General features: G+C 36.6%; 1 protein-coding gene across 4 annotated transcripts in view; it reads left to right on the top strand.

Annotated features, from left to right (window-relative positions):
* The window catches only part of LOC129751929 (ion transport peptide-like), a 106838-nt gene that overhangs the window by 33828 nt on the left and 49340 nt on the right, over positions 1-23670 (top strand). The window contains exon 1 of one of the 4 annotated variants that reach the window (XM_055747718.1): positions 20805-22895. The exons of the other annotated variants lie outside the window; for them this stretch is intronic. The gene's annotated coding sequence lies outside the window, so the exon portion shown is untranslated. Of the gene's footprint in view, positions 1-20804; positions 22896-23670 lie in introns of those variants that run through there. 4 annotated transcript variants of the gene reach the window in all.

Below are 23670 nucleotides of genomic sequence, written 5' to 3' on the forward strand. Positions count from 1 at the left end.
ACCCAACAAGGTTGTGTTGTTGACTTTATAAGAAACACTTTACATATCTCGGACGAAAGATTAGTGAAATTAAAAACTGAACAAACAGTGGAACAAGATGTTGATGTGTATAAAGTGAGTGTTATAGAAGATGTTGAGATACCGGCATGGAGCGAAGCTGTTATTAGTGGTCACTGTTCGAGTGAATCATCATCACCAATAGTCGTCGAGGGAGCGCTAGAACAAAATAACTTGCTTGTTGCCCGAGCTGTGACAAATGTTAACAACCAATGCATCCCTCTGCGAATCATGAATGTTTCTGAAACAGCGCAAACGATTGCGTCGGGAACTCTAGTTGCCAACGGCTGGACAGCAGAGGTAATTACCAATCCTGGTCTGATACCGAGTAAGCCCCCTCAATTGCAAGCTATATTTCAGGAATCTTCCAAGAACCTTGACGCCACAGAACAACAAAAATTCGCTCAGTTCCTTTCTAAAAATTGCGATGTATTTAGTACCGGACCACTAGATGTCGGAAAAACCACTCTAGTTAAACATCGAATCAACACTGGTAGCCACTCACCAATTAAGGTACCACCGAGAAAAATTCCATTGGCGAAACGAGAATGCGTGGACAAAATGATTGACGAAATGAAGGAGAATGACATTATCAAACCATCACAAAGTCCCTGGTGTTCACCGGTGGTACTTGTCAGGAAAAAGGATGGAACTCAAAGGTTTTGTGTTGATTATAGGAAGCTAAACGAATTAACTAAAAAAGATTCTTATCCACTTCCCAGGATTGATCTGACGTTAGACGCACTTAGTGGCTCAAGATGGTTTTCTACAGTCGATCTTCAAAGTGGTTTCTGGCAAGTTGCGATGGATGAGAAAGATCGGGAGAAAACGGCTTTTTCGGCAGGAAAAGATTTATGGGAATTTTCAGTCTTACCCTTTGGTCTGTGCAACAGCCCTGCAACATTCCAGAGACTGGTCGAACTAGTTCTGCACGGATTGTCATGGAGGTTTTGCTTAATCTACATGGACGATATCATCGTCCACTCGAAAGACTTCGACGAACACTTATGCCATCTTTCAGAAGTGTTCCAAAGACTGCGTGAAGCAAACCTGAAAGTTAACCCCAAGAAATGTAAGTTCATGCAGAAAAGGGTCCGCTACCTCGGACACATCGTATCAGCCGAAGGTGTTGAAACCGACCCCGAAAAAACGAAGGCAATAGAAGAATGGAGTGTCCCTTCAAATAAGTCGCAGCTTCGAAGTTTCCTGGGTATTTGTGCGTACTACAGGAAGTTCATCAAGAATTTCTCGACGATAGCCAGACCACTGCATAAATTGACAGAGCTCAACACGCCTTTTGTGTGGAATCGCGAATGTGATGAAGCCTTTAAATTTTTGAAAGCCATGTTAATTAGAACACCTGTGCTTGCCTACCCTCAGATAAACGTTGAGTTTATATTGGATACCGATGCTTCTTACTGTGGAACAGGCGCTGTACTGTCCCAGGTTCAAGACGGACAAGAACGCGTAATAGCTTTTTACAGCAAAACCCTGTCCAAAGCCGAGCGTAACTATTGCGTAACGAGGAAGGAACTGGTAGCCGTTACCAAAGCAGTACAACACTTTCACCATTATCTTTACGGACGACGGTTCAAACTTCGCACAGACCACGCCGCACTAACGTGGTTGAGAAGTTTCAAGGATCCAGAAGGACAAGTTGCGAGGTGGATTGAAAGACTCTCCCAATACGACTATACGAGTGAACACCGCCCTGGAAATAAACACAGCAATGCGGACGGATTGTCTAGGCGACCTTGTCGGGAGCTAGGATGTAAACACTGTGATAAGTTGGAGAAAAGTGAAGAACAGTTGCGAACTTCCGAAGATGTTGTAGTTTGCAAACTGGCCATCGCTGAAAATGATTCGATGAGGGATGCTCAAAAACGCGATTCCTGTTTAAAACACGTGAGTGAATGGATTTCCCATGGCTTACGGCCAAAATTAGAAGAAATTTCTCATCTTCCGCCTCCTTGCAAAGCTTACTGGACGATGTTTGATTGTTTGACTATTCAAAACGAGGTCGTCTGCCGCAAGTTTATGGAGAATGCTGGTCACCGTGTACAAGCTATTGTTCCGAAAGACGAAGTGAAGAATGTTTTACAACAAATACATGGTGGCCTTACTGGTGGACATTACGGTATAGCGAAAACTTTAATGAAAGTGAAACAACGTTTCTATTGGGCTGGAATGACTAGAGACGTTAAAATTTTTTGTATGACCTGTGAAATATGTGGAGCTCGGAAAGGTCCAACAAGAAGATCACGGGGTGAACTGCAACCAACATTAGTAGGAGAACCCTTCGAAAAATTAGGAATTGACGTTTTGGGGCCCTTTCCTATCACCGAAAAAGGAAATAAATGGATTTTGGTAATGACGGATTATTTTACCAAATGGCCGGAAGCTTCTGCTATCCCTTCTCAAACCGCCGATGTAGTCGCTGAAGAACTTTTAGAATCGGTCGTCTGCCGTTACGGTGTGCCTAAGCAAATCCACTCCGATCAAGGGCGTAACTTCGAGAGTGACGTCTTCAAAAGCTTGTTGGATAAACTGGGTTCCCGAAAAACAAGAACGACTCCGTTACACCCCCAATCTGATGGCCAAGCAGAAAGATTCAACCGCACCCTTCTAGACTATCTTGCTAAGTTCGTAGACCATGACCAGAAGAATTGGGACAAACTGCTACCATTAGCTCTTCTAAGCTACCGTTCAGCCATTCACGATGTGACTAAATTCAGTCCTGCTCTTCTGAACCTCGGTCGTGAGCTGCAATTACCAGTTGACCTTTGGAGGAGTCCTTCTCCTGATCAAATTCGACCAGTTGCAAACTTTGTACAGGAGAAATTAGAAGCCATGCAAACGGTGTGCGAAATGGCTCGGAACAACATTTGTGTTGCAGCTGAATCGATGAAAAAGCGCTATGATTTGCGATCTAACCAACCAAAATTCGTCGAAGGAGACTTAGTCTGGTTTTACAACCCTCAGAGGAAAGTTGGAAGATGTCCAAAACTACAACGAGATTGGGAAGGCCCTTACTTAGTTCTTCGTCGCATAAGTGATTTGGTGTACGAAATACGCCGCGAAAAATCAGTTGGCAGGAAGAAGATTGTGCACATCGACCGATTAGCAGCTTTCAACGCAACCCAGGTCGGGACGACTGGGTACTTAGAGGGGGATAGTGTTACGGAATTTGAGGATAAAACGTAAGTCAAAGGCAAACCGATCAGAAACCGGTAAATTAAACCGATTGGAAAAATGTCATCGTGACGGAATAAATAAAGACAGTAATGATTGAAAAGCTAAGCGACTAACACGCGTTTTATTTGTTCGCTTCCGCGTTTTTGCTACCCGAAATACCCGGCTTTCGAGTATCTACTTCCGGGAGAGTCCTCTCATGTATCGCGTTGGTTCAAGCGTAAATAAAAGTACGTCCTTCCCCCGGATGAATCGTCACAATATTTTCCTAGAGGTTGAGCATATTCTATGTTCAACTCGTGACAGTAAATTCCTGCACCTGCACGGCCGTTTGATAATGAACCGTCAGTATAGAATACAATATGAGAGGACATTTGGTCCTCTAAGAAACCTGATAACCATTCTTGAGGAGATGGAAATTTGACTTTAAACCCCATGTAGGGAAAACTACTCGAGAGTGTTAAATCGTTTGGCGCTAGATTAAACTTGTTTAATCTAACTAATTCAGGCCACACATTTGTATGACTCGATGATCTTTCGATATTTCCTGACAGCCAGAGACCAACTGCCTGTAGACGAAAAGCACATGAGAAGGCTTCCTGTTTTAGGAACAAGTGTAGAGGTTTGATAGAAAACAGAGCCTCTAGTGCTGCAGTAGGAGTTGTAGTGAACGATCCGGACATCCCCAAAAGACACATTCTTTGAAGGTGATTTAGTTTAGTCCGAACTGTTGCAACTTCTCCTTTCTGCCACCACACTAGACACCCATAGGCCAGAATTGGTCTTACTATTGTGGAGTAAATCCAGTGAATATGTTTGGGTTTGTGTCCCCAGTTTTTTCCGATTGCACGTCGGCATTGTCCGAAGGCCATGCATGCTTTTTTGATTCTGAATTCGATGTGATCAGACCAGTTTAATTTGGAGTCAAGAATGACACCCAAATATTTAACTTGATTAGACACGGTGATTTCGGAACCATAAAACAGCAGAGGGCGCACCCCGCGGGTGATACGTTTTTTAGTAAATAATATAATATTAGTTTTTAGAGGATTAACTGACAGTTCTACATGAGAACACCATCGTTCAACAGAGCGCAGAGCTTGTTGCATTATATTAAATAATGTGCTTATGCACAAACCTCTTACCAGCAGAAGATAATCATCTGCGAATCCCTAGAAATTGGTATTCCACGGTCATTGAGTTTTCTCAACAAGCCGTCTGCAACTAGGTTCCACAAAAGAGGTGATAGTACACCTCCCTGTGGGCAACCACGTGTGCTAACTTTTGTTATTGAAGCCTGTCTTAAAGACGAATGAAGATTCCTGTTACTTAGCATTGCGCTAATCCAGTTAGGAATATATCCATGAGCAAAACTGCTTATCATTATTTTTCTTAATATGTGTTTGAAATGATCGAAACCTTTTTGAAGCAAAACTGGAAATAAACCGTCACTTCCAGGAGATTTGTATTGAGCAAAACCATCGATTGGCCATTTGATCGATTCTGTAGTAACTATTTTCCGAGCAAAATGCAAGGAATCTAGACTTCCAGAAAAGAACTCAGGCTCTATCGATGAATCTTGATCAACACATCCTGGAAAGTGAGTATTGAATAGACAACTTAATGTTTCTTCGTCGTTTGATGTATAGTCACCACTAGGGGTTTTAAGGTATGAAACCTGATAATCTTTTGATTTGGCTAAGACTTTATTTAACCTACTTGCTTCGTGCAAGCTTGAAATGTTTGTGCAGTAGCTCTGCCAACTTGAGTGTTCGGCAAATCTTGTTGCTTTCCGGTAAGCTCTGCGAGCCAACTTGAAAGCATCAAAACTTTCCGTGCGCCTTCGGTTCCAAGAGTGTCTGCAGTTTTTTCGTAATTTACTGAGATTTGAGTTCCACCATGGTGTACTGTTTTTGTTGAATTTCAACGTTCGTAGGGGACACGCTTCTTCATAAGAATTCAAAATAATTTCGGTGGTTTTTGCAACCACTTCATCCAACTCAAGAGGAGTAGTAATTTCAGGTGTATATCCATGAAATTTAGTAGCAAGATGCTCCAAATATAGGTCCGAATTAGTTGTTCTTGGGTTTCTGAATGTAATTGTTTCTAAAAACTCACCTGAGTGTTCAAAATAGATAAATCTGTGGTCAGAAATCGATTCTTCGTTAGGCACATGCCAATTTGAAATTTCCTGAGAAATTGTTCTAGAACAAAGTGTGATGTCAATCACCTCTTCTCTGTCACACCTAACAAAAGTTGGTTTATTTCCTACATTAAGAATTTCTAAATCAGTGCTGCCTAAATATTCCATTAAATTTAAGCCTCTCAGATTGATATCTGAGCTACCCCATACAAAATGATGAGCATTGGCACCTTCATATCGACGCATGAAGCGGTATCCCATACAGGATGAAAATTTTAAAATCGTGTGTATAATCTGAATCCCACGAGTTGCCAGAAAAAATACGGCCCTTTGCACCAGTGCCTGGCTATAGTGCAGACCTTAACAACGTTCTGCTTAAGATAGGATTATTATACACCCTCCTACCCCCACTTTGGGGCCCGCAGGCACAGAACCACCTTGAAGCGGGTGTTTACAAAATTTAGGAGAATACAACTCGTGCATGCGCATTAATAGCAATAAGCACAATTGGTGAATCCTCCCTGAAGAAACTTGGCTTGAAACCAAGCCAAGGTTCCCCCCTCCCAATGTGATAGTCGCATTTGAAGAATGACTAACGCATATGGGAAGTACTGGATAAGTCGCCTTTTACGACGTGGACCAGTATCCCAGTGGTAGTATTCTATAAGCCGCCACCACACAGCCAATATACAAACAACAGTTTTAAAATGAACACCGTGAAGTTTATTGTATCCATACTAATTGGATACGGAACCAAAAGCTGTGCCAAATGCCATTACCACCAAAAATGTATTCTAACCTGTGTAAGGTAATTTTTCTAATGTTACACTTAACTTCGAAATGCAATATTCAGATACATATCGTCTACCATAACCCTTGCCCAGTGTTGCGTCAGTTAAAATTAAGCTAATAAAGTGGAGTGATTATCTTTCACAGTTGATTGCGGTGATTAAAGCCGATGAAGGGAAACTGAAACCTTTGATTAAAGCTGTCGAACGCTTAGGACAGTCACTGGACAGTGACCAGATGTCATGTAGCTGCTGCTGCTTCTAATCAGAATGAACCTAGCACCCATGAATGTGGGAATTGTACGACGGAAATTTTAACCATGGAGGAGAAAAACACGACGGAATAATACCAGTTTCACTAATCGATCAATTAACTGGTTTCATTACTCATTTGTTTTCAGGGGCTCGACTCCAATCATCTGCGATTGATGTGTGTCGCAATCTGCAGCTACGTGGCGTAAGAAAAACACCGTCTTCGGAAGAATTGCCATGAAGTCACACATTTTCCGTAAATATCGGAGAAATGCTGTCGAGTTGTTTTGTCTTTACGTAAACAACTTTATGAATAGTTAAATGCAAAGCTTCGCTTACATACATACGACTTGAACTTGATCCATTCGGGTCGTTTTTGATTGAAGTTTTCCTTGTTCGATTATGTTGTGCAATTTGTTCCGATTTGGTCCGAAAACTTGATGGGGTGGGTTTTTCCATCCATCGACATTTCCATCGCTAAGTGTTGTTTCAGTCTCTAAGCTACATATGTGTTTCGTTCGATATAACTAAGGAAAAGTTTGTATTTGATCTTTTCAATTTATTCTTAAGATATTCTTTTTAATTATAAGACAAGTAAAATCATGTTTAACAATGTTAATTATTAATGATTATGTTATTATTTATTGTTCTTGAATGTTGAATGTTTTTTTTGTCTTTATTATAGAGATTTTCAACTTTTTTTGGTTCGTCTCTTGGAAAAATGATGACAGTATTTAACAATTCGTTGAACAAATAACTCTCTTTCAGGAAACATAATATTTTTTCTTCTTCGACAGGATCGTTTGATAGGGCATTTCTTAATGATGTATCAATTTGGTAGGTGTATCTGGGTCCTTGAAACTCGGGACATTCGATAATTATATGTTCTACCGTGAGTCTTACTTGGCATACGTCGCATATCCTTGCTGATCCACCTGATATGTGATGTTGATGAGTGCTTCTGGTGTGCCCCACCCGAAGTCTTGATAACAACACCTGTTCTCTTCTGTTCTCCCTGTCGTTCCGTTTTCTGGGATCACCTTTAATTTTGGCCAAATTCAGGTTCCTATTAGACCTCCATTCGGTCATCCATGAATCCCAAATTTTTGATTTCACCCAGTGATACAGATCTTCCTTCGGTATTCCTACTTCGTATTGGTCTTCGTTGCGTTCAATGGCTGCCAATTTGTCTGCTTCGGTGTTGCCATGGATTCCAGAATGTCCGGGAATCCAACAAACGTGAAGTTATTTGCACATGTTTTTTGAAAATGTTGTATCCAGGGGTGCCGATTTCGTGGGTTTTCCATAGCAAGCAACACACTTGCCGAGTCAGAAAACACTGCAAAGTTTCCAGTGAAACTGTTGTGGTGTAGAGATAAAGCGATTGCAGCGGCTTCCGCTGAAAAAACCGAAATTTGTTCCAGAAGACTTCGTGCAATTTCCAAAGAATTACCATAAAGACCAGCGTCAACTTTGTCACCTAGTTTGGATCCGTCTGTGAAGAGTTTTTCGTAATTTCGAATTTTTTTTTCTAATATTGAATTGAAACAAGCAACTACTTTTCTTTGATTATCTTAAGCACGAACGCATTTCTTCATCTCCCAGTTAATTTTTAGCTTTTGACTGTTCCATCGTCGATATTTTAAGAATGTTTAATGTTATGTTATGTAATTTATGTTATGTAATTTCGATTGAAAGTTAAACTATCGGAAGTGATTTTAGAAATATTTCATGATAAGATAATAATAATTTGACTTTAGATCAAGATTTTATCTTATCCTTTAAGATTAATCTCAGTTTACTTTACTTTACTTATAATTCAGAACTGTTTATCTTTGATGCTACAACATCATTTACAAATGACGCTTAAGAGTTTATGATTTCCATTCTACATATATCTTAATACACATGATTTAGAGCATCAGCTTCGAACTTTGAATTATATTAGAAACAACTATTTATTAGAGATTTAAAGATGAAGATCGAGTTTATACGATTGATTTCAAATGTGTTTTAGCCATAGTTGCCTTTCAAAAATGTTGTTTCTTATCTGGCTAAGATTTTTTAATAAACAAAAAATTATATTTGAGGAAAAGTCTATCAGCATAACACAAGCCAAGAGTGTTCCTAATAATTTTCTTTGCTCCACATTCCTAACCAAATTTGTTTGCAAGGATGCAGAGGTGACCTGCCTCGGTCGCAAAGTCGTTGCCTAGCAAACATTTAAGAAGGTATGTTTATCACAGGAACAACAGAACAATCATACCAGATGAAAAGATTGTATAAAACTTACCAAAATAGTTTATAGCTAAAAAAGTGGAGGCGATATATCTACAATGGCAAGATTCCAACGATTCGATTTCCTCCTGAAATGAAATATAAACGATTTTAGGTAATTTGAGTAAAACGAAAAAAAATATCCTCGACCGAGATTTGAAATCCAGTTCTTCGTGTCGGCTGTCCGGTATCATACCACGATGCCAACTCATCAATTGATATGATCCACGCTGTAGCTCTATAGGTGAGATTTTCTTTTTACGGAACGGTCAAAGGAAGAAAGGGAGAGATCGGATAGAGTTTCAATTGATGGACTGCCCATTTGTCGTAAATCAGTTCACTCAAATCGTAAATGTTGAATAAGTATATTTCCAACTTTTTGGAGACATATTTACGAATTGACTAAACTGCTATCCGACTCAACTATTTTTGGGCAAAGTTTGTCGTAAATGAATGATAGAAAATCACTCAATACCAACTTGTTTACGATGGTTATTGAACATGTGATTATTTAGACATTTGATTTGGATTATCATTTCTATTACGATTTCATGTTAGCTGGGTCCTTTATCTTTTTCTCATTTTTCCTAACCTACCTATTGACTACTAGGACGTGGCCGGCGCCATTATTGATGTTTAAAGAGAGAACATCAGTTTTGTGCATAGTGAATGCGCTGCCATATCGCGCAATGCTAAAAAGAGTACAGGTTAAAAATCCAGTAAAGAGTAAAGAAAACTTTATTAAATAAAAAACATCCAAAATCCAAGCAAAATCCAAACCAAAACTACATTTTTATCACATGGTTTGATTTGTTGAGTATGTTTTATCGAAATGCATGCAAACATTTTTTTGGTAAATTTAAAATTTGAATTGAACACCGCTAATATGACCCAAAAAAAATAATTTTGGAAGTGTCATTTTTTACTTTTTCTCTTAAATTTGGGAAAAGCCTGGATTTTTGTCTGATATTTCCAGGTTTGTCCAGATTTTTGGGTTAAAAATGACTGGATTTTATCGGCCCGAATATGCTCAGAAAATTTTCTGGGAGGTTACGTACCTATGTGATAATTTAAAATTTTTTCATACTTTTTTTTCAACTAATTAAAAGAGAAAAATCAGGGACTGAATAATCCTTTTTGGATTATTCGAAGGAAAATTAGTGTTTGATGATATGCTGACAAACCACGCCAAAACTGATAAAATACTTGATTAAAAAAAATTCACAAATAGAAGAGTACGCCCATTTCTCGATCCAGTACATGTACTCTTAAAAGAGTACGTATGGTAACCCTACTATTTCTATACTAAGCTAAATTAAGAAATTTTAAAGCTGCTATTAATTGAACCATTTTCCATTTATTTCAATAGGAAGAAATATTTCCTGTTGTTTCGAAGTTTTTACTAAGAATTTCAAACAATAGAAAGAAATAACTTAAAATCTAAAATTAATTTTTTCTCACAAACCCATTAAAAACTGGTTCACTACAATCGAATCATCCGGTCCTAATTTTTGTTGATAAAGTTTGTCATTGTCTATGTGGTTTCGCAGTTGGCCTTGGATGAGTTCGGTCGTATTTTTTTCCACTTGCGCGTTCCGTCTTCGTTCTCATACTTTTGGTTTTTAAATTATCGAAAACTACGACGAGGCTCGAAAGCAGTGAATAAGTTTCTGAAATAGGTTGTAAATTAACATTAGGAATTCTTGGAATTCTACAACCACGTCTTATAAAAGAGAGGTCATGAAGAAAGTGAATATTGAGAATTTGGTAAGGTAAACTAGCGGTTCCTTGGGGGAGATCGAGAAACAAGTTTTGATGCGTTCAATCTACTGGAGAGATGCAGTTTTCAGATAAGTGGTTTCGTTTATTTTTTCCAAAGCAAAATAATATTATAGAAATCAATTAATAAGACTCAAGAATGTTTGGTTGTCAGTTGTTTGGAAAACAAAAACTTTAATATTGTTGACGTTGACTTTTTGAACAGTGGAGAAAGCGATTGCTTAGATTGAAATTAAATTTTTACTATAACAAAAAAAAAGGTTCGATTTTCTGGCCAAAAAGTAATTCATTCAGGCATTTTTTAGTGTTTCAATTTCAATTAAACATTCAATTTGCGAATTACAGCACAGTTTTTTTTAACTTTTTAAGAAGTATAGGTTATATTTATTTTATATTTATGGAAATTTGGGCATGTTGTTATATTATATGTATCGTAATCGTATTTTTATTTCAGGTGACGTATATTTGACCAAAATAATCAATAAAATCATCCATAAGAACTACGAGACATAAAAAAATGATGATCTGGAACTTTTAAAAAATTGAATTTTTTATCTTGGAATTTTTGGGATTAGGAATCTGTGAAATTCGAACCATACAAATTTGAAAATTTGGGATAGTTATCTACAGACCCGAAAAAATTAAATTTACAGACTTGAAAAAATTGAATTAAGAAAACTTGAAAATTCAAATATTAACATTTTATTTTTGAATTGAAAATATTTAGAATTTGTAATTACAAAAGGAACGAAGGAGAAAGGAAAATCAGATCTTTTTGAATATTTGAAATATTTGGAATGCAAAATGTAAGATTTAACAAGGTAAGATGTCATCAATACGTGTATGAATAGTTGTTTTGTTTTATCGTAAAATTTAAAAAATGTAAAATAGCTTAACTCTATTTAAGGAGATTTTGGGGGGGGTTGGATAGGTCACCAAACGATCGAAAGACTGATATACAATGGATTGTGGGTTCAAGCCAGCCGGAGTATCTCGGCAAATTTGGAATCATGAGAAGGATACTTTTGTACCTTTTCAGAATTCTTGATTTGATGCGAACAGTTGGAAGTGAGTTTGGTGAGTCAAACCTATCCCAAACCAGTGGTAACGGACCCCTCGTTTGCGCTGCAAATATTGTTGGTGAGTTAAGCATGGGTAATATTTGATTGTGCGATCAAGACTTCCAGTACCGCCTCGGGTCGAAAGACCTATCAGCCACTGGTGGGTTCTCATACATTCATACATACATACGTAAAGTGTGTCATTGTTTGTCATTGTTTGTGATTTGTGAAAAAATTTTGTGTTTTTGTGAAAAAAATCTGACTTTCTGTGATTTTACCCAAAAATTCTTTGAAGTTTTCTGTGATTGAAATAGCATGAATTTCATTGAAAAGTATTGAAAAATTGAGTCTTTTTTACATTTTACTTGAGAAAAATCAATAAACTTCACCAAAACCAAAATTTATGCTGACATAAAAATTATTATTTTAGAATACGTACAAAATTTAAAAAATCTGAAAATTCTGTGAAAAAATTTCCAAAATTCTATGTTCTGTGACACATAATCTGTGATGAAAATATACTCAAAGTTATGTGAAATTTACGGTTTTTCTGTGACTTCGGCAACCTTGGTGATTGGCACAGATGAGCAGACCAAACATACTGTCAACATATTTCATCCTGAATCCTCTATGGAATGCCTCCTGTGGATTTTTTTCATGTGGTAATTTCAGCAGATAAAATAACTATCCTGAAGCGAAAAAAAAATTACGGAAGAAATTCACTTGAATATTGACAAAAAGCTTCACAAAAAGAAAACTACGTTTTGTTCCCAAGGCATCACCAGTGATTGACTTTACTTATTGGAAAATTTATCTGTTTTATTTGAAATCTTAGTAATTCAACAATTGATTCTGCTTGCATAGGCAACATTCTAAACGTCAGTATTTTTATTTGAGGATAATTATGAAAATCAAATGACGACTTGATTAAAATTCGAAAAAATACGACTTATGTACAGCTTTTGATCTTACGAGCATAAACTAGTGAATCGATTTTCTTCGAACTTTGCGCGATGATTCTTCACTCATGTCTGCACATTCGGTGAGAAAATGATGTTACGAGCTTTGCAAAGTTTTAGATCACATGTCCAACCATGGGAAGGAAAGAGTTAAAAAACCTAATTCTCTCTGCATGTATGTAGGTTTCTTATGCTACAGATTATTTACTCATGAACACAATCCATAGCGCCACCATGACCAGTTGATGTAGCATAACCAAAAAGGACTCACAGCTCACAGCCGGCTATAAATGGATCAATAAACTTTGATGAAATCCATATAGAACATAGTGCAATACAAATGCAACTTTATTGCTTTACAGATCGTTAAGTAATAAAAAACAAAAGTTTTATTGCCACTCTTTGCCACATAGCCTACCTACCTACATTTTACCGCAAATGTGGGCCCATCCGAAAAATCCGATGGTTATGCAGTAAAATCTCACATGGCAACGCGTCTTGGGATGAATGGAGAGGGAGAAAGTATATCGAAAGTGTATAGAATTCACATGCAACCAAATTCATGGTTTTGCATAAGAAAACAAATAGTTTCGTTCTAAATGAGCTGTAGGTAACAGTAGGTCAATGTAAAGGTACTGATAACATATTTGCTGCTTTGTTTTTCCATAAATATGTTAGTCTTATGACGCCAAAGTTTGTGTTTTTTTTTTAAATCATACTTCTGTCGATCTATTATTTATTTTCAAGACATGTTTGGCGTCAGACTCGATTATGCAATTCAATAAAATGTATGACTCATACGACGAAAGTAATATTAACACCTGATTCTCAAAAAATACAGGTCATCTATCATGAATGATGTAATTCACAAAAAAATGCCTTCATTCTATTTTCGCAAAGTTATTTGACACTGCACTGAACGACATTTTCCCCCGTCATGACACAATGGTACATGAACCATTTTTTGCGTAGGATTTAAGTATAAAATACGCTACGTAAAAAGCCGTAGAAAAAATCTGCATATTAAGCAAATAAAATACCCACCCAGCACCAAAGTTCCATATCTGATTCATGAACGCGCCCGTTTGTTAAACCGCATCGTCGTCGCGTCGTTTAGCTTGTATATAATGGTTTACAACTGATTAATCTTCTGTTTGTACTAGTTAATTATCGGTCCGTGGAGATTTATCGAATGATAATCGCTCGTAATAACAGCACAGCTTCTGGATGTGCTGCTGATCCATGGTGATTGGACGAAACGACTTAGCTAGAACTACTTACGAAGTCATGACGTATGGGGTTCAGCCGCGTCTAGTTCGATTGAGGAAAAATCCCCATTCATGGGAAAGGAAACGGCAAACGACTACTTGTCGACAAGTAATAGATATGATATTTTCTACAGGCACTTATAGTTAAAGCCATTATATTGAATTGACAAGCTCTAATTGTCTTAAGACAAGGCCCGTACAATTCCAATATTAAGATTTTAAAAAGGGATTTGTTCGATTTTTTACGTCTGTTATTATTATAAACCAATATAAAAATTAATTGTATCAATACATTTTAAGTTACAAAATGGTATGACTTTTTTAAACTCATTTAAATTCCATATTTCAAATAACAATATTTAATTACGGTCCACATAGCTTCTTGAAGGCTATAACATAGAACTAGGTATTCAAAAAATATGATCAAGGCGACTTTCTGAATGCCAAAATAGTTTAATGATGTGCTCTACAATGTTTCATTATACTGTGATCTTAAAAATGTTCGTACAGAACTAATTTTATCACCAAAAAAATAATAGAGGACACTTTTTAAGCTTAAATGCCAGCAAAATATCTATATTTTGTGTATCAGTCACCAGTGAATCCTTCATATTAAAATGGAAGGGTCCATAATATGTAATATTTAATCCCATATTTTTGATTTATTGCTCAATGAAAATTACCTTGGGTGTTTTCTGGCAAATTTTGTTGCATGTTTTCTTTATATTGAATGGAGATGCCCCTTCTTTGATGAGAGAGGCTTTTGCTGAATTTTCATTAAAGGCTTATCTTTCTATTGGGTTGCTCAAATTTTTCTATTTTTGCTCTCCCATTTTAGCATTTGTTGAATACCAAAATTCCTCTAAATAAGTTCTTTAATAGTAGCAAATCATTAATTTAAAAGTACTATTCTAAATCACCAGTTAAATTCAATGTCAGCGAACAAATAAGAATGATTTAGAATCATGAAAAACTAACCTTTTATTCGAATAGAAGAAAACATAAAAGGAATCAAGGGATGAATTAGGTTCCGAATAAAGTGTTTTCGGTAATTTAGTTTGCTAATAATTTATTTTTTCTATAATTTTTTTTTTGATTTAAGCTGTCGAAAACTATCCAATAATCTATTTTTCGACACCTATTTTCTTGTTTCCATGGTATTAAAGGCGCCGTGAAGTAGACGAGAAATTCCTATATGCAAATATTCACATTCCTTTACAAACAAGGGATGTGGAAATGTTCTTGTCGAAAACTAAAACTTTTGGTGTCGAAAACTTAAATTGAATGTCGAAAACTAGACCACACTAGACCATCAAGAGGTTTAAGTAAAAAGATAATGAAAACTTTTTTGAGACTAATCATATTAGAGATGAATAACTTTGTATGGTTTTCCTGACAAAACAAGCAAAAACTGTCAAAAACTAGGTATTTTCCCCTAGCCTTATAACTTCAAAACATACAAAAATTTTGGTAAACCGTTTTCCACAAAAGATGATAATTATCTAAAATCTTGCCGAACAAATATTTTTAATAAAATATCACTCTGAAAAGATAAAACGAAAACACTATTTTTTTGTAGGACCACCCTAACCTTATGAAAACAAATTGTTTATGCTTACACTGAACCCAAATTCACTTTTAAAATACACATGATTTTTCACTTAAAAACAAGGATCCAGTGATTTTCTTCCATTCAAGTGCGACATATACATTTCACTTGGCAGTCACTTAAATTTCAAGTGAATTCATCCACCTTCACTTCAGTCGTCACTTGAATTTGAAGTGAGAAAAAATATTCACTTCCCCATCACTTGAATTTCAAGTGAATGTCGAGTTGTAATTGTGTTTATTTTCAGAGTTCAAATGGCAAATTCTAATGAGCAGTTTGTGTTAAACGTGTTATCATGTTTCAGCTTGTGGGTTGAACTGGACAGATTTTCTAGTTTGCAGCAGAGAAGATTCAGAAGTCGCACTATCCGCAGTAACCTTGGGATTGCGATGGAATTTTCCAATCAATAAATTTATGGCGAAAGCGTAATGTAAGTATTTGAAATCGAAGTGGTGTTCTATAAATGTTCTTTTATTTAAAAACGCGAGAGACAATTAACTTGAAACTTACTTAGAGATTAAGATAAATTTCACTGAAACGTTATAGTGTAATTCACTTGACCGGTCACTTAAGGGGGGGGTAGGGTCTAACATTTTCAAAAAATCGATTTTTTTATTTTTTTATTTTCTTATTGTAAAACATTTCAAGAATGTTGTGTCAAATTTTCAAGTCAATTGAAGCAAAACTGTAGAAGTTATAGGCCTTTATCTCCCCCTATCTAATACTGCAAGAAAGCAAGAGCAGAAATTTCAAACGCGTTTTTCTCGAAAGCATATTTTTAAAGTCCGTGGACATCGTCATTTGAAAACTACTTATCCGATTCTTTTCAAATTTGGAACATATTTTCTATATATAAAATACTAGACCCCAACGTTTTTCTTTTTTGATTTTTTTATTTTGGGGAGATTTTACAGGTGAAAAATGGCGGATTTTTAAGTGAAAAATCGTAGTTTTGACTTCAAACAGCCACAAAAATTTCATAAAAATATTTTTAAGTTAAATAAAAACGTTGGGGTCCAGAAAAACATCTATTAAAAATATTTTGCTCTGATTTTTTGACTTCAGATGATTCTGTGCTGAGATACAGTGTCCACCGCAAATCCTGTTTTCTAAAAGGCATCCTCGAAAATGCTCCGTCACCGGCTCATTTTTCAATATTTTTCAACGAAAAAATTACTAAATGTTCTTTTAACAATGCTTTATATAATGCAAAAAATTTGAATACATTTGTTTGAACGATAGCTCCAGAAAAAAATCGTGAAAATGGTGTTTTTTTATACCCGTTAGACCCTACCCCCCCCTTAAGTGAATTCACTTACCCATCACTTAAAATTCAAATGAAATTACGTTTGGCGAGAATTTACTACAGATGTCACGTACTTTTTAGGTGAAAATGATTTTGCGTGTATGCTTATGCTTATGATACATACATACACAGTCAGATCTTGTCAGCATCCCTGGAGTAAATAGTAGAGTTACTACTCATCTTATCTCTTTGCAGTATTGGACGCAGAGACAATTGCAACCAAGGGAGGAAAAAACGTGGACAACAGTAACATAGGTTTCCAAGTTTATAAAGTATTTGAAATGTTCACGTTGGAAGCACATTTACTAAAATTTACTGTGCTTCTTGATGAGTGACCCTTGTGAGTTCGTCCTTCTGTGGATGAAAATGAAAACCTGTGGATGGCACAGAAAACCAAAACATTGGAATATAAATTGAATCAGTTGATAAATTGTAAAAGTAAAAGTTTTCAACATCGAGACTAGAGATGTACCGAATATTCGGCGCCGAATACCGCGAAAAAACCGTTAAGCCGAATATTCGGCTCACCGAATAGTTGAGCTGGGTATTCGGCCGAATACGCCGAATCCGCCGAATAGGCCGAATAGTTATTTTTTTATTGATTCAAGAACAGACTTGTCAAATTTTTCAACTGATGTTAGATAATTTTAAAAGTATGCAAAAGTAATTTTGAAAAAGCTCCAAAACAATCAAAAACATTTGGCTTCATTAAAACATTTTAGATGTTTTCGTGTTTTTTTCACTGTACGTAAATAACTTTATGCTTTGATTATCGTTTATTCCAAATTTTCTTAATATATCCTGGCTTGCTCATAAACCAAATAAAGAATTCGAAATAGTGAAGTCTGACCGGTATTGCCACATATTTTTTTAAACTTTCCTGATTTTACCAGGGATTATCCAGATTTTTAGCTAAATCAAATAAAAAAAAATCAAATGTCTCTTTGAAATTTTTTAAATTTTGTGTTACAAAACGATTTTTAAAGTAAATTTATTCATTAGATACGATTTGAAAACTGCTGTTGTGATTCGATGAAAACTTTAAATTTCATGAAATTTTATTTCTTTTTCCTCCTGTTTGTTTGAGAATAATGCCTAGTTTTTGTTCACACTTTCCCTTCTTTGAGAAATATTTAAAAAAAAAATCGTTCAAACCCGGCTATATGGATACGTGCCGTAGAAAGTATTATATGTTTAAGGTTAAAGATCATCGTTCTTTTTGGCAACATCTTGAAAAAATAAGACATTCATCGAATTTGATTAAAAAGTAATTTCAAATAGCTTGGCACCTCTTTTGACATGTTTTGTCCCAGATTTCACTGGAACTCAATTTTTTTTGTGATTAACGTCCTAGAAGCGACAAGTCATCTGATGTCCTTTCAATTAATGGTGACATTTTGAAAAGCAAAGAGACATCTACTTAAAAAATGATCTGATACATCTGGTTGGGAAAAATCGACTTAAAAATGTAAGGGTCATTAAGATGGCAGAAATAGGAGATTTCCATTAGAAATATAAGTAGGAATTGAAGTATTTCTATTGAAAACTCAACAGAATATTCAACCGAATATTCGGCCGAATATTCGTTTGGCCGAATAGTTGAAAAGGTCAATATTCGGTATTCGACCGTCCGCCGAATACCACTATTCGGTACATCTCTTATCGAGACTAAAATTTAAAGTTGGTGACTTTACATCCATGACTGACACAGAATCATAACGAAGAATATAATTTCATATTACTTAAAAACTTACCGCCGTATTAACTTCAGCTAAACATCTCAAATTTTAAATCAGGCACATGATTTATAAAACGAGCACATGAGAAAACTGTCGGGTTCCGAGGGGCAACATTATATGAAGAATCCCCTTATTTGTTCGACGTTTTCTGTCTTACAGGCATATCACTTCCTTTCCAGCCTCTTGTTTCAAAATCAAAATATGTAGCAATTTCAACACAACTTTATACATGAAACCTGGGGTGAAATTATGAATTCTATTCGATTCGAAATACTCGAATCAAACTAGAATCGGTATTACGTATCTCGTTCGAGTTCTAAATACTAGATTTCAAACTACTTAAACTTCTAAAACCTAATTTTCACCGCGGCGCACACAGAGGAAAACGATGTAAAAAGGTGATCAAAATTGTTTACGCCAAAACGGAGCGCTTTAGACCCATATAGTGTCTTCGGGACATTTTATCTACATTTCAAGCACTTTAAAATGAGCCTTTGAAAAAACTGATTCAATCACCTAACAGTGAGATAGAAAAATTATTGCTTGTAATTTTCATTTTAGAGCAATTATGTATTCGGCAAGTTTTTAGATTGTAAAAAATGAAGCAATTTTGTCCAGGACGTCAACTTCGTAGAAGCTAACCCAAAAAAGTAAGAAGGGTTCAAAATAAAAAAATATTTTTATTCAAAATTTTCAGTTTTTTAACTATATCTTTTCAGGCCGAGCTTATTCAACAAAGTATGTTTGAAAGAGTTTTGAGTCACCCAAAATCGAACAGTTTTGTTGAACACACTTTATAAAAATATTAAGACTGAAACGAGTTAGATTGGAAAAACTATGAAAAAATAGCTGTTTTCTCGAATAACATATTATGGAACAAACTCACAAAATCACTAGACAATGCCCACGTCTCCGGAAGTTGATGTTTCGATGTTGTTTCAAAATAGTCCATCCACTTCTCGGAACAGTGTCACTATTTATGATAACTTTCTATCCGACTATCCGACAGTTCAGTAGTTGAAAATTTCACAGTTTACAATCAAAACCACTGCTCAAACGACCTATCGTATCGTATCGTATAGGTATCGGAAGAATGCTAGAAAGCGCAAGATTTTGCTCTCAGCCTTCCATTGAGTAGATAGGACGAATGGAAGAAGGCTCACATACAGCGTTGTCAGATCTACGGATTTCTCTGTAGACCTAAGCATTTCTATGGAGCTACGGATCGAAACTCAAAATCTACGGACTTTCAGTATTTCCTACGGATTTTCTACGGATTATCGAAAATTAACGGGATTCTGTGGAAAAACGAAAATTCTATCTGACGACCAAAAAAAAAGGACTTGAGCAATCTAGCAACGCTGCATAGAAACTTTGTTATGTAGTTCAATAACTCATCAAGCGTATAGCATTGAATTTGGCAAGGGAGGGCTTTTGAGTACGAGAAACGTTTTTATAATTACTTGAGACCTCTGCCTCTTTCCAGCGTGGAAATCCGTTTTTTAGTACAAAACTAATCGCTGATTTTTTTTGCAGAGTTTTAAAATAATGTTTATGTGAGAAAATTGCAACTTTTAAGTTTGTATGAGAAAATTGAACATTGTGTTCTGAAAAACGAACATGATTTTTCTTTTATTAATTGTTATTTTTCATGTTATTTTTAACGTGTGATTAGAAGTTCAAAATCAACTAGATGAGTTAAATAGAAAAAATATGAATAAAAACGAATTTACATTTTTAAATATTTTAAACCTATTGCATATTTTGGAGTTTTTCTTGTTTTCCATTTTATTGAATTAATGTCGGGTCGATTACTTTAATTTATTGATCTTACTCCAGTTACCTTAGTTATTAATTCGCATGGCTAGATCGCTCTGAATGTCGAACTCCGTCTAGCAGGGAATTCACCAACATCTTTGGGGGACCGTCTCGAAAACACTAACGACACGAAATTTTGCGACATGCCTAGTTTTTTTTTTTGCAAACAACGAACAACGAATTCTGTTTTGTCGGTCATATTTATGCGACATTGTACGCTTTGCGTTTGTGATGAGCCAGAGTCAACGGCAACATGAATAACATAATCTATACCAGTGTCGCCGAGCTATCGCTGTGCGCCTTTAACGGCAGACGTATGTGCGCTCTCTCTTGGTGTACTTTACAATACAACTGAAGTGAAGTTGGGCCACTTCTCTCTTTGCTTCGGGTGAGCAGCACTCTGACTCTCCTAAATTCTAGATCTCCGTCCTCCCGTGTCTGTGATAGGTATGCATCACGATCACGATGCATCTTGGCTACATGATCGGTCGGATGCTCGGATGGTGGCAAAACGCAATTCAGTTATGCTTCGTACGGCTTAGTCCTTAAGTACGGTGCAGTTGATGAAGACGCGAGTTACGTCTAGATCGAGCTCCGATCATACGATCGAGGTGATGAGAGTTGGCAACCTAGTTGGGATTTTGTGCAAAGTGCAATTGATTTTTTCTTGATCATTTGGTGGTGATTGACCATTCTGTGAAGGTGTTACGCAGTGTGGGGAGTAATTCTCGATTTATCGCATTGTGGGATTACCATTATCAAGTGTTTGAACAAAAAATGATATGATTAATAGGGTAATCTACTGAACGTGCGTATCAGTGAGAAAAAAAAACGAGTTAATTGATACGTTATTTTTATTTATGGTGATACTTTTTTTCCCATGTGTCGGGCCTCCACTTTGGTGGGAAAATTTTAAACGAGCATTTTGGTGCGCTGAGAGCGTACGTCAGGGCGAGAGTGAGCGACATTACATGGCAAGTTTGAATTGTGCTAAACTGAGCTGAAGCGGCTGTAGCTGAGCGTGATTGTTGGGTTGACGATGGGAGGAAGCTGTTTGGTGCTTTCATATATCTGCCGTTCGCACAATACAGCTGAAAAAGGCAACTTGTCAGGTCGGTTGTTTATGCGGCAAATGAGCAAAGAATCCAAGTGATACAGACAGCAGCTATCGAGCAAAAAAAAATCCTCAGCGGTCAATTGAATCGGAGGTAAACCGCTTAGCTTTTGGATCGGTCGAGAGACCGCCAATGGGGAAGAGAGAATCGAATCGAAAGCTGAAACGATAAAAAACGATATACGCTGGCTGGTTGCTTGCCGTCCGACCGACTGATGGGAAAACATCAACTCAATGGAGAATGGAGACGGTCGGAGAAGTGTGAATCAAATAAATGATCAAATGAGAAGAAAAGTATAAGTTGAGAAAAAGATAAAATTGCTGGCTCAGTTGTATCCGAGAAGTCTAGTGCAGCACAACATACAAAACCAGCGGCAATTCCGAGCCAATCAGGCAGTGTTAACTGGAGTGCAATACTTAACACTTAATCGTATAAGAAGGAATATATACGGTATATACGTATACGCATCACACTTTTCATAGAGCGGTCGTTTATCGTCTGAGAGTACACACATCATAAACATCAGAAGTTAATTGAAGTTTTCCATTTGAACAACGACCAAACAGCATACTATCAACAATAAAGTGCTGCTAATAAATAACTGGTTTAATTTCTGCTCTGCTTACCATTTTTTGCGCATATTGCTGAACAGCTCAAGTACTTAAGAGAGAAGCGTGACCGCGTACTGATGGACGTTACAGAAATTAATAAATTAAAAAAAGCAAATGGTCTCGATTGGTGTTGTTAGCGGTGCAATTCTACACCATCCAGCATAAAGTGCAAACTGAGAGGTGACTGTTGGAAGATTGCAGCAATCGATTTCCGATCGCACAGTGAGTTGCAGTGAGCAAGAGAGAGAGAGAGGAAAAACATTTATAAATTAAAGTTCATATCCGCCTGTGGATATAGTGTGCATCTGAGTCGGCAACCATCAATTGTAGTGAGAGAAAATAAACCCGGCCTCGTAAAATATCAAATTTATCGATATCGTCCCATGCGTACGGCCATAAAGGGGAAAAAAGTGCCCAACTAAAGAAGTAGATACAGAAAAGCGGTCCATTCATCAACCATACGCGAGAGAAGGAAAAGAGCAAGTGACGGAAATATTTTAAAAACCTGTGCAATACTATTCGAATACTCGCACAGGATAAGTTTTCGAAGAGACTACCATAAGTAGTTTCCAACTGTAGACAGGAAATTGAGTGTTACCTTCTGCAGTGTTTACAAGTTTGGATCGTTGATAGTTTTGTGCGATCGATCAGAATGACGGTGATCAAGTAGTGAAGAATATATTGATAACTGATAGAATTTTGCCACCTAAATTCGACTGGAAATAACAAAACTTGATTGTTGTTATATTGTTTGCTGAAAAATAATCACAAACTGTGCTAACCATTGGTCATCGGAAAACATAACTAGAGCGGCTAGTTACTTAACTCATCATCAGCTGTAAACCGGCAGCGTACTTAGAACTACTTTTAGTTCTTCCAACATTTTCGTTGAATATTTCTTCAGGGATAAAATAATCAAATGTAAGTATATTACTTTTCATATCTTAAGCTAGACTATTGACATAAACTAGTTTGAAACTTAAGCCACTTATTTCAATTCAAATTTTCCACTACAATACAATAAATCAGACTCAGGGAAACCATAGTTTAAAAAATCATAAGAAAAATATTATGGATAGTTAACCGAACACGACATATTGTGTTGATGTTTGATCGTTGAATGAGACGATAAATCGTCTCAGCAGATTACAAACACTAGAGTGACAGTAGTGCCTGCAAGTCTAGCTAGCACTTATGCGTTTTCTAGAAAGCTTCATACAGTCGAGCGTTGCACTGCGCTGACTTCATTAACGGCATTCCAGACTGACGGACTGATCAATAGACCGCGTCGCGGAAAATAACAAAAATATAATTACAGATAGGAGTTCACTCTCTGCCTTCGAGACGATCAGTCGCATTTTGAAGAGTGTGCTTGTTCCGAATCCAAAAGGCAACAGTTTTTTTTTTAATTCAATGCGTGAGCTAGTGAAGTTATGATGAGTCCTTCACCAGGTGACAATCCTGGTCGGACCATCCCCGAGTGGATGGACACAGAAAACCTGCGAGGACGGCTTTATTATATGTATTTACGTGCTAAACCAGGCCACACACTTCCCAAGAACCCTTTTGTTATTGGGAAGTCGGTTGAGGAGTATGCAGGAAAGGTGGAAGGAGGCTACTACGAGAGGAGAAAATCTTGGTATGTCATCAAAATTCGAAGCAAAGATCAAGGTAGGAAGCTATTTACCTTAAATGC

Source organism: Uranotaenia lowii, chromosome 3, assembly GCF_029784155.1.
Source record: "Uranotaenia lowii strain MFRU-FL chromosome 3, ASM2978415v1, whole genome shotgun sequence".
Taxonomy (NCBI): domain Eukaryota; kingdom Metazoa; phylum Arthropoda; class Insecta; order Diptera; family Culicidae; genus Uranotaenia; species Uranotaenia lowii.